Source organism: Monomorium pharaonis, chromosome 5 (genome assembly GCF_013373865.1).
Source record: "Monomorium pharaonis isolate MP-MQ-018 chromosome 5, ASM1337386v2, whole genome shotgun sequence".
NCBI classification, from domain to species: domain Eukaryota; kingdom Metazoa; phylum Arthropoda; class Insecta; order Hymenoptera; family Formicidae; genus Monomorium; species Monomorium pharaonis.
Window position 1 is genome coordinate 4582945 of NC_050471.1, and position 11945 is coordinate 4594889.

Here is an 11945-nt window from a genome sequence, read left to right on the forward strand (position 1 = left end):
TTACGAGGAGCGTAAGTGTATCGTATCGACGTGTTCCTCGTTTTTCATTAGATAAAAAAAAAACCGCCCAACAACCCAATCACTTATTGCGGCCGATCGTGTCGACCATCGGCCGCTGCAACTAGATTTCTGTTAACTCTTTTGCTGCTATAGTGGCCGCTCGCAAAACTCTTCTCGTGTAGCGAACGGTAGCGCTTTTAACTGAATCGCAACGAACAGCCGACCCACTTCGAAACGATAATACAAAAGCAAATAATCCATTGCACGGCTGGGTTGTTTGTAAAATGATCGCAGATCACGATATTGTTGTGTAATATGTAATTGTTTATGCGCTCGTTTAAAATACATTATACCGTATATTAATTTTGTATTTTTGTATTTGTTTTTTTAATATTTGTTGCGCATTGCATTTTGTAAATTTTGAATCTAATTATATATATTTTGTTCCCTTTCTGCACATTTAAAAAGTTAAAGTTAGAAGTAACAAATAGTTTTATTTTTATTTGTAGAGACTTTTTATTCTGTCCGTTCGTTATTGATTTTATATAAGGAATATATAATTGAAAATAAAGTATGAATCGTTTCTCATTTTTGTTAAAGAGGTAATTAAATTTTGAATGCAATTAATTTCTTCGTCGATTTAAATAACTCGTATAAAGGCGATAAACTAATAAAGAAGCGAATATAAATCCTCGGCAAAGTACATTATCGCAATTGACTGACTAAGAACTAGACGCTGCAAAGCATTCTTTGATTGGTCATAAAATTATTTGTTCCGAGGGTCAATAAGTACCACTTACGAAGCATTTGTAGCATCACGTGGATCTTTGTTGTCATACGGAAAGAGAGTGATTTTGAGAACGCTTAAGGATAATGAGCAGTGCTACAAAAAAATTGTGTGGCAATTATAAAATTTGAGCGTCCTCCATAATTATTTTATTAGTCCATCAATTATTTTTAGATCTCTATCTATATCTGGTTGCATCTTTGGTTGCATCTTTGGTTGCTTTAGCATAATCGTTTTTCTCCCGTGCAAAGATGCAAAGTCCTCTGATGGAACATTTCACCAATCACTAATACTTTTGTACTGAAAAGATTAATCAGTCGCTTTCAGTTATTGATTTCGGGATGATATTCGTCGACATTATTGACATCGGAAGAGATTAGAGGTACTTTTCCCGAAGGAGAATAGGGGGGGGGGGTGTCAGATTCACAGTGAAGGTCTTTGCACAATGTCGGGTAACAGGCAATAGGAACGGGAAACAGAAGTTATGAATAAGATTATCGCTTTCGATGTGCCACCGATGTACAATAACGCGAGCAATAAAAGTCAACATTGGTTCTTGCCGCTATTACGTTACTGTGTACCGGAAGTTCATCGGAGACAATAATTTCTTATTCATAATTTCTATCTTCTGTTTCTATTGCCTGTTGTCTCGCATTCTGCAGTGGTCTTTAAGCTCTCTGATTCGATTAAACTCTGTAATATTTGGTAATGTTTAGTCGTTTCATTGGCCTGTCAGTCATGTACAACTATCATGCATTGAAACCTTCAATTGATTTCGTTAATCGACTACATTCAACCATAGGCTGCACATGGCTGAATGGGCCAATGGAACAATTGAACGAATTACCGAACACAATCGAATTCGACTTAACCAGATGTATGTACTCGCTTCCTTACTGATAACATGATCCTCTCTCGTCTAAAATCGCTAACTAATGCTCCGTCTATTTCTTCCGATGTTAATGATTGACGTAGGTGATGCAAGTTGATGCAAGTTGAGACGTTACCTAAGAAGCGATTCCCTTGGCGATTCAACGTCATCGCGTGCACGAGTTCCGAACTCGAACCTGCGGAAATCTGAGAGATCCAGGTGACAGGGGCTCAGCTCATGCCGGACGCCACACGAGCGTGCACGGACCACCGTTGTCCTGAAGATTTATGAAAAGAAATACTCATAAATTATAAACACGGTGGTCGCAAGCGTGCAAGGAGAGACAGAGAGGAGAGAGAGAGAGAGAGAGAGAAAGAGAGCGAACGTCGGCGTAATGTCTGGCTCCCGGCAGCACGACTTGATGCACGACGCGCACACGGGGGTTAGGTTAGGGTGGCGGGTACGCAGCAGGAGTCGCCTGCTCCGCTCGCTTGCTCGCTCTCTCGCAGCGTTGACATTTACTATCTATCACCGCGCGGTACCGTCATAAAGCATACAAACTCGTTCGCGCTGGAACGGAAATTAGTATGTAACTCCATTTTAACCCTCCTCCCGCCTCTCGTATTCCCCTTGCTCCACTCCTTCCTGCTTGCCGCTCCTTTCCTGGTATCTTAGGAAGCATCTAGCTAATAGCGTCGGATGCTGGCGACGCATCCGACGGTGGGTGCTACGACACGTCGCCGACGAGTCACGCGCGCTTCAAGTTTCCGCGAGAAATCCAGGTCTTTTCCCATCCAAATGTGGATGGATGAATAGAATAGACGCTCGAAATTCCCGAAAGAGGGGAGGGCAAAAGAAAAATAGTAAAAAATGATTTTAAAAAAGGGAAAATACACTCATGTGTGATACGCGAGAAAAATAAATAAAATCTCAAATTTCCGCAGAATGTTGTCCAAGCTGTTCTATAACTAATACGAAAAATTTAGATGCTCTGAAATAATAGAGAGAACAAAACTTATGTCTACGTTTCAACGAAAGAAGCGGAGAAATACCAAATTTAGTTGGAAGATAAAAAAAAGCGGTTAATTGTATATAAAATGAGAGCAAATATACAATTGAGTAAAATCAATTTAATAGGTTTTTTTCTATTTTTATCTATCAATTAAAGAACATTGCATATTTCTGGAATAATTTGATACATCTGATATGTACATCAATAGCGTATTGGGCGAATCTGTATCTCCATATTCCATTTCATGCTTTCCCGTGGGTATATAAATATATAATCGAAGAAAATGTTGCACCTCGCATCATCAGTAGCCAACACGATTCGGTCCGTAATCACCGCATCATGGTGTATACAACATTCAAATATGCAAATGTAGTTGGCTACGGTTGCATTATCCATGCGTTGTGCTCTAAATTCGGCCGCCAAACCGAACGGTTAATTAATAAGTATAACCCTCTCTATCACACGTATTAACGCATAACATATATGTATATATATGTATACACACACACACACACACACACACACACACAACACACGCATATATACACAGATATAGGAACCCGATGATTGGCCGCTGAGATAACTGCCATTTTCAGAAATAGAGGGAGGTCGGCAGGATCCTGCGTGGCCGTTTCCAGCTCGCTGGAGGTGCGGAAAAAAATTACTTCTGTATTATTCATTTACGACCACCGGGATAATCGCGACCTTTAGGTGCAGCACACCGACCTAACGAGCACGTTTCCCCAAGCAAAGATAATCGTTTCTGGAAAATGGTTGTCTTGCAAATGTAATGATGTAAAGTTATGACTCGCTCGAGGGAAGCGAATTTTATAACGTGATTCGTACAAATATACACAAAGGGAGCAACAGAGAGATTTAATAGAATTATTTGATTACTTTGTCCTATATTATTTTGATTGTTAATTTTGTCGTTTTATTAAGGTTTATTTTAATTTTAAATCGCGGCAGCTTTCTAGATATTGATTATAATACGTGTAATTATATATCCTTAACTTTTTTTGACTTAATTTTCTATTTTTTCACATGTATTTGTAAAATAGAAATGGAAAATTGAAAACTAAATTTTTTCTTTTGTAGAGAATACAATTAATTTAAAACGTATCATATGTACACAAAATGAAATATAAATATATATATTACACACACACATATATATATATACATTAATAGTAATGAAATACGAATGTATATGCATTAGCAGAATTAAATCAAATAAACTTGTGTATTGCATCACTTTGTTTGATTAATTTTAGAATATATGACAAAGTATTTGAGTGACATATCAATTTTTTAGTTAATTTTATTTTTCATGGAACAATGCAATTTTTCTCAATTTCAAGCTGCAAAATATTGTATCAAATATCAAATTATATTAATTTTTGTTGTACAGTTTACATCTTGTGATATTTAAATTTTATGGCGCTAAAAATTTCTTGTTATTAGAGTTATCAATAAATTAAAAAAATTTTTTTGTATAGCTATAATTTGATATTTTTTAAGCCTTAAGCTCAGCCGTGGATCTTTGTTTGGCTGATTTCTATCCATGATAGTTTTTCGAAATTTTAAAGGTAATTAAATTATACATTTTATTAAAAAGAAATAGATATTTGTGTTTTTATGTAAACTTGTACATATAGAAAGTATGTGTGTGTGTGTGTGTCTATTTTTTAAAAGTTTTTAAAAATTTATTTTAGAAGTTTTTTAAATTACTTTAAAAATTTAAATAGGTGAAAAAGTAATCAGGCGTACAATACATCCACAATTAAGCTAATAAAATACCCTTTTTCATATTGTACCGATTAGTTGTAAATTTACCTAATTTTTTAATCTAAAATATATATTTAGACGATTTTTAATCGGTTAGCATCAGATTTGCATATATGTGTACATTACGCGTCAGAGAAACTTAGTCAATATTGCCATTACGCTTGGCGTAAAATAGTTAAAATAACAATAATAATAATAATGATAACATAACAATTATTCGCAATTATGCCTATAATCACTATCAATTATGGTAATTAATATTAAAGCTGGTATTACAATGCAATTAGCGCTTTGATAACCGTTTTCCCGATGGCAATTTAGTAATAATTACAGCGTAAGGCCACAATGGCTGCCAATATTATTGTAGAGGCAGATTGTTTATCTTCCTTCGTTTATTGCGCGAGACTTTATTAAATAATTAAATACGTTTGACATTGTGTCTTTTCAACGGAGGTACCACGTCGTCCCCCATTATCCTGCGGTCTCTTCCAGAGTTTTAAACTTGGGCGGTCAATTAGTTCGGTAATGATGTTTCCAGGGCGCAGAAGTTGTTACGGCAAGAAAAACAGACGATTCAATCTTTTGCAAACGAGCCCGCGTCTTTATGTCGCTTAGTCGTAATTATCGAGGGTTCCCTCTTTCATTTTGGATTTATCCCGTAAGAACAATCGCACACTTGGATGATCTAGGCTAGAAAAAAATACTGGCTGAGAAAAACACGCGGTGAATGTTACATATAGAGAGTAACCAAGTCGCCGACAAAGCTCCTGGGCGAAGCATCACAGCACGCAACTCGCATTTACTCGAATGGAGATTATAATCGTTCGCGCAATATATATTGTGTCACGTACGTCTCTCGGCGAAAATCCTGAAGTATTATTCTTCTTGACGTTTACATACGTTGACTTCCGCGCGGCTTGCGTCGCGCAAAAGCAGACGCAGTAATGCAGATACGCGAATCATTTCCGCTACGAGCACTCGCATGTCAGCGGCGCACCGGCTAGTTTGCTTCCTAAAGCGCAAACAACGTTTTCTTTTGTTATCAAAATAAAATTATGCAGCGAGCATGACCAAACAGAAGAAATTGAAAGAAATTAAAAAAAAAAAAGAATGGAGGGGAATATAGAAAAAAGCTTCATTCCCGTGTAAAACGGGGGATGGCAGAGCATAACTTTGTAACTTTCGTTTCAGCTCTTAAAGGACGCCGCGTCGCAAAAGAATTCCATTGGCCAATTTTATGTCTGTAAACTAGTCTGTAGACCCGCGCGCTTCAAGTTTTAATCACACTAATTGCCTGCAACCAAGTTTTTAGCTGAAATTTCCGTATTGTTTCGCCAGCGGGAACTTTCTCAATCGCGATTAGTTGCACAGGAACAAATGACACGGATAGATTGCAATATCCGAGACTGCTCGTAGCTTGGTGTGTATTTGTAGAATTTGCACTGTCATAATCTTCCCCTTGCTTCTCTCTCTCTCTCTCTCTCTCTCTCTCTCTCTCTCTCTCTTTCGTCGCTCGTGGAATTACCTGCGTCGCATTGCAAATGATTCTAGCTGCCTTCGTTTAGCGACTAGCGGAGGAAACAACTTTTCACATCTTAATGCATAGCGTCCTCTTCGCGACATATATATTGTCACGACGATGTAACTCATTTATAATCATAAAGCTGGTAATTCGCGCGTGCTGTATAATTCAGGAATATTTTACTGTTGGCTCGACGAGCGTGCGCTAACTAAATAACGGCCCCGAGTCCGGGCATTACTACGGATCGCTCCCACTTGTCTCGCATCCTTTCGATTTGGTTTCATTCCCCCTATTAATAGCAACCGTATAATTTATAAACCAGTCATCTATAAGTACTGTAATTCTATTTGCAGTTCCACTGATTAATTTCAAGCCAATCGGCTTTCCATTTAACTTTGTTTTGAATAATACTGCGTTTAGATAAATAATTTATTATAGTCAATAAAAAATGTAGGCGTAATATGTATTCTAATATTTTTTTTTTTAATGAGATATATTATTTTAAAACATGGAGGTATTTAATAACACACGCTGAAGCGTGTTTTAAATACAGCGACCTCGTTCTCCAGTAGAACGTAGAATGTAAAAGTTAAAAAAAAAAAAAAAATTAAATGTCAAATTTTTTAATTACGAATTTAGGCTTCCTTAATATCCGAAAATCATCTGCGATATCCTCGTAATACTTTGATATTCTACGTGTACCGGCGCACGTATGTGTCTCTTCCGAACATTTGTCTCGCGTAACTTCCGTATAGCTCATAATCCAGGAATATCTCACGCCTATCGTTCCGGACGTGGAAGATAAATACAACGACCGGCTGCTGTGTTCGTTGGGCGCGCATTACTCTAGTTTCTGTGCAGGTGTTCCTGGAATTTGCATTACCGAGCCACTACCACTGGGTGAGTTTCTTCGTTCAACGTCGCATCCTCGTGCCCGTGTGAAAGAGGGTGGTAGAGGAAGGAGGGAAGAGGGCGGGAGGAAGAGAGATAATACGCTGCTTCGATATCACGGGTTGGATGTTACAATAATTAAATGGAAGACCCATTTTAGGCGACGATGACACAGCGAGAACGCTTGATCTCGCTCTCTCTTTCTCTCTCTCTCTTTCGTTCGTGTCGCGTATTATCGTCTGACTCCCATTGCAAACATTAACGTCAAAACAATATAAATTGAAGAGAGAAAAAGTCCATTTAAAATTATATGTTTATAGTAGAAAGGATAAAGAACTAATACTCTTACTCTCTAACTATCGTGTAAAAGTTTTATTATACACGGAAATATAATGAAATTCATGTAACTCACATAAATTTTGAGGCGTATGAATATGTCTAGCAAATTTATTATATGACAGCACTTGGATGTAAAATATTTAATATCCGGATTCCTTTCTCGAAATTAATGTAAAATGCTATTTTTTTTCTCTACGTAAAACTCGACATTTGTGACTGGAATTAAATATTACAGCTCGATAAGGAAATAAAACTTGGATGTATATAATTATTGTGCCATTTTTCTAAACTTTTTTAGATCTAAAATAAATTCTTAAACTCGAATTTAAGAAATTAACTTAATAATGCCTCGGATTTAGTTATAATGTAATCGAATTTATTTTATGTAATTAACAATTTATGTTTATACACGTGTATCGATGATGAGAGTATTTTCGATTTGTGCGCACTAAACGGGTTAAAATGATGGCAACTGTTGAGAAACTGTTGCAATAGAGCAAGATGCAGGGCGGCGATCTATCACTCCGTCGTAAAGCTTGACAAGCTATGTAAGGAAGCTCATATTGAGGAAAAATGCTCTATGAAGGTGGATTTTGTTTATTTATTAACATATAAGATGTTTCACTAGTGGCCAGACTTGAATTTATGGCAGGGCTGTATTTAAAGTTACGCGAATAAAAAATTTTCATTTATAATTATACGTGCGCGCGATCATATAATCCAGATATTTCTTTCAAGTGTTTTAACAAAAAACTTTATATAATAATATTATAAATTTAATATTAATATTATAAATTTAATACAGTGAAAATATTGTATAAGAGTTTTGCTCACTCATATAGAGTGAATTTTAACTTTTATTAGAATGAAAAATCACTCGGAAAATTGTAGTGGCAGTATTTTTATTCTATGAAATTTAAAAAGTAGAACGTGATATTAATATATTATTATAAGAATTTGTCTATTAAAACATTTTTTAATATTCAGGGCACGTATTATGGAATTGTTTGAAATGGATTCTGATTGGAATTCCATTTTCCCGTAGAAAGCACAATAGAAAATAATTGAATAATTTCGATCGAAATTCACTTTGAAAAGTCCCATAATACAGCTCTAATATATTTATAATAAATAAATAAAATATGCACGTGCAAATAATATATACTTGTAATAAAATCTATCGCTATTTTATAAAATCACTTTAATTATAAATTATTTTTCAATTAAACATTCTATATTTTTAAAGTTTTTTAAAATTTAATATAACTTTAAAGGCAAACGTATTTTATTTATTTACTTATTTAACTAAAAAATAAAAATATAAAAAAGTTTTTCTTTTGTTTTAAGAACTTTATTGTTCTTAATACTTTGAAAATTCTGATCTGCCATCTTCCATTATTTTTTAGCTAATTTTTAGTTAATTATAAGTATTAAGAGTATACAATATTACAGAATAAACCATCTACTGAAACATTAATTTTGTTGAATAAAAGAATTAAGAGAGACGTTATTCTTAAGCTTTAGTTCTTAAAAAATTTTGTTCGTTAGCACTTAGATGGTAAACATTATGAGAGTCCACCACCTTTCATTTTCTTTTATTCTTCGGATCGCGTGTAACAAAAGTGACGGAATGGATCGTCTATTTACAGACCGGGCCCTCGTCACCCGTGGGGTGCGTGTGCATCGCGATCTGTGTCAGTTGACGGCTACCCCCGTGATCGTATGAATGCACGCACTTACAACGCCCGTCTACTGATGAAAAGATAATTGCATATTTAATTCATCATCCGCTTCATGCCGCTTTTATGCCGCCAAAAAGATGCATTATTCTTTAGCAACCGCTATTGATAAACGTATACCATCGATAAATTTTCAATGTCACTTTTATGCACCGTTTTATTGATCGTCAAATTATTATTTCTGCGTCACCAAGACACTTTAGCATTTTATTAAGCGGTTCTACTTTGTAATTGCGTTCGTTATGAATAACACGATATCGAAGTAATGTGCTATTTATGAAAACGTAATAATCAACTAATTAATTAAATCGATTAATTAATAATTGCGTATATCACTTGATGTCTTTATATGTATATAACACTGTTTTAAATTGATTATTTGAATTATCGAAAATTGAATGAAATATAATCCGAATGGAGAAATGTATCGGGATAAAATAAGTTAAAGATGGAAGATTGAAATTAAATTAAAACCTTTTTATAAAAGTCCTCTTTACACACGCGAGTTTTGAAATTAGATACTAAAAGTTACATGCAACTCTTGACGCAACTTAATCGCAAGATTGAAATATGTCGATTTAAACGTTTAAGAAGGTCGATTTTATTTAAAAAAATTTAATTGGCATTGTCAGTCATATTTAATTTGATAAATTCTAAAAATAATACATGTTGCCAAAATATATGTTTGCTTCTATACGCCCCTCGTGAACATGATGAATTGGACGGAAATAAAAATGTCAAGATGATGAAAAGCAAAAAGTTAGCGTTGATATATAATTCTATGAAATAGTAATAATGCGGACGCGTAACGAACGTAACGCTTTATTATGTGCGGACATAATAATATGAAGATATAATGAGGCGCTGTACACGGGAGGGCGCCATTGTATAAGATAAAAACTTAATTAAAGCAGCTTGCGCACAATTTTGATTATCATAAGGGCTATTACATACTCACATCGAGTATAAAGCATTATTTTAACTAGAGGCGATGTTGCCCATCAGTATATTCACGTTTACGTCACGCATTATTGCAGGTTGAGGAATGGGCGACTATAACGCAGAAATGCAAATATAAAGTTAAATATGAAAGGTCGCCGGTGCAATTTTTTCACACAATTCATTAGCCGGAGTACAACGTGGACAATGAATACACTGATTATATGACCTGGTACGTGCGGGAACATACGTGAAATGCGTTCACATTACATATCCGTTTCAGAGATTGCAAGTTTTAAAAAAACGCTATGAATTTGGAGAATTTTTGTATAACGCTTTTATACGAGGCTATTTGTTTTGGCAATCAATTTTTTTTTTGCAGCCCTTAACTTTCAACGTGTCTATAGAATTTGTTTATTTACTTGACGCGCAAGATAAATTTTTACTCTATGTGCCGCAGCACCTGTGACCGTTGATAGAATATATTTTTTAAAGCTATATAAAATAATCTTGCATCTTCGACATAATTCTCAGCGCACGACGGTTCGAAGCTCGTTAATTAACGAGGACAAGGTGCACGCGCGTGTTGCGACACGCCGAACAGCGGAGGAGGGTGGGGGGAGCACGAAAAAGCCATTCAGTAGCGCAACCGCCCTCGTAACACTTCGCAAGAAGCCCTTTACACGACGGTGTATTATACGCGCCGTCTTACATACATGTCGCCGAGACGCGAATGGCCCGCTTAACGCACGGCTGTTAATTAGCGGCGGAACGGGCGGAACATAATGTAAGCGTAAAAGCACTATTCTCATCCTCATGCACGTGCGTATCGGCGTGCCAAATCCACACTGCGCGCAGCATCAGCAGCAGAATTACGAAGTTTCGAAACGTTTGTCCCATCGGATGCGTCGGACGGCTACCGATACGATTATGCGAGAGTTATGCGTGTATTTAAGCGAGAGCGTCCAATACGTCACAGAATTCCATTGTGTTCACTCGGCGATTAGCATCGTCAAGTTTCGCGAGTTCCCGGATGTTTTTTTCATTTTTATCATTCTTTTCTTCTCTCTTTCTCTCTCTCATTTTCTCTCCCTCCACCCTCTCTTTCCTCTTCCCGCGGTACAGCACGGCTGCCTGCGTGGCCGATCGGATTTCAAATTGCGCGTTTAAATTTCCGCTCCATATGCTACGAAAAATGTCGACCGCCCGAAAACCTGTGCAACGAATAACTATGCAAACCTTCCACAGACGAGTATTATCAGCGACCGATCGATCGATTGTCGCGCGTTTCTCTCTGAATATTCCTGTTTTTTTTCCCCCTATCTGTGATCTCCTCTATCTTTGTATCTACAACTTTACGTCAGATTTACGGCCGCCGATGTTCGAAGTAACAAAATGCACATTGGCCGATCTAAATTGTGACACTAGCAGTTGGTGGTGTCAGCCATTTTGTGTCTGGTCGTGACGGATCGCTTGGTGCATATTGTGTGAAGGATTAAGTTTGATTCGTGTAGAAACTTACCACAATTTTCTGACATGACGTTTACACACACACACACACACACACACACACACACACGCGCGCACATGTACATTACATGTCTAATTACTTTATGATTTTTTAAATTAGATTCCAAGTTTAACTATTTTGTTAAAATCGAGTTTGTTGAAGATATTTAATTCTGACTTAAGATTAATTTAAATTAATCTGTACTGTTAAATGAACATTATGAATTCTTCTCCGTACACTTTTTCTGTAACATAAATCTCACACGAAGCGCACGGAAGCTTATTATCTTAAAATTTTGAAAAATTCCCAAGTGAATAATTTATCTAATATTGTCTTATTCTTTGCTATCTAATATGTATAAAACTATACATATGGATCATATTAAAAACTGCTAATATATAGAAAAATGTAGAAAAAATTTTGCAACTAATAAAGAAGAGGAAATAATTATGCAGAGATCGATTCTGAATAAAATAACGTGGTTTTTCAATTCAAAAATGAAGAAAATAATTCTGGGAATTATTACATATGAAAGAGCTTGAAAATA

At 35.9% G+C, this 11945-nt stretch overlaps 1 long non-coding RNA gene across 1 annotated transcript; it reads right to left on the reverse strand.

The window, feature by feature from the left end:
* Nucleotides 1-514: 514 nt before the first annotated feature.
* LOC114254764 lies at nucleotides 515-4011 on the reverse strand. The gene is made up of 2 exons (XR_003626080.2): nucleotides 1795-4011; nucleotides 515-1087 (listed from the first exon to the last, which is right to left on the reverse strand). It is a non-coding gene; the product is annotated as an uncharacterized LOC114254764 (long non-coding RNA).
* Between the last annotated feature and the right edge of the window lie 7934 nt (nucleotides 4012-11945).